Source organism: Electrona antarctica, assembly GCF_951216825.1.
Source record: "Electrona antarctica genome assembly, chromosome: 4".
NCBI lineage: Eukaryota > Metazoa > Chordata > Actinopteri > Myctophiformes > Myctophidae > Electrona > Electrona antarctica.
Genome location: NC_136809.1, coordinates 11,259,465 through 11,260,400, shown reverse-complemented (window position 1 = coordinate 11,260,400; position 936 = coordinate 11,259,465). Strand labels below are relative to the sequence as shown.

Here is a 936-nt window from a genome sequence, read left to right as displayed (position 1 = left end):
TGGCCGTGGACCCCCATTTGAAAAGATGTTGTGCCAGAGACAGAGATATGAGGATATTTGCAAACATTGCAGATTTTATGAAAGATTTTATGTTCTCATTTTGCTGGGGACATCCTTGGGGATATCCCTCAAGGGCCTCTGGGGGTCTCCGGTCCCCACTTTGATAAAGAGTGGTCCAAATGTCCAGTGGTCACTGATGTTGGCATTGATATTCACGTGCACAGAATGTTCATTGCTGGGGATTACTCGGCCGACACAATGTGTCCACAATGACTGCATGCAGGCTAAATCCAGACCAATGCCATATTTCTACGCCTGAGGCCGACCACGATTTTGGAGCGATTTTACTGATGTATATTGACTGATATTTTAAATTTGATTAGAAAAATACTAATAAATAATGCATTTGAAAATAATGTAAATAGAATATAAACATGATTTATTTATTTTTTAATTAATGTATGAAATGTAAATGATCAGACATGTCTTAATGGGCTATATGCAGCCAACACTTCCGTGTTCAGTTTGGGCTGCCGGAACGCTTCCGGTCAGCAGCCACTCATTCACTGTGAACGTACAGTCGTGATTTTGTAGGAATAAAGTTCCTTTCTTTAAACCACAATATTTCATTTGATAATGTGATGGCATAGTTTTTCATAGTTTGTATTACTTGTGTTGATGACATGAGTTAGAGACGTGTCATAAAGGACCCCCATCTGAAAAATGTTTTGTGCCAGGTTTTTATTTTTTATTTGTATAAAACAAAAACTATTTTGGAAAATATCTGATCTACAAGCTCACAACGACTTCTTTTCATAGACCTTATTTCTCTCACACAATATGGCAACACACCTTTCGTTTCCAGCTGTTATACAAAGCAGTAACAACCGGTGTTGCCAGATGAACTACTACCAATATTTTCAAGCAACTTTACTG

General features: G+C 38.0%; 1 protein-coding gene across 1 annotated transcript in view; it reads left to right on the top strand.

The window, feature by feature from the left end:
- clrn2 (clarin 2) overlaps nucleotides 1–657 on the top strand; it is a 3,082-nt gene extending 2,425 nt beyond the window's left edge. The window contains exon 3 of the mRNA XM_079498568.1: nucleotides 1–657. This exon is cut by the window's left edge and continues 327 nt beyond it. The gene's annotated coding sequence lies outside the window, so the exon portion shown is untranslated.
- Nucleotides 658–936: the final 279 nt, after the last annotated feature.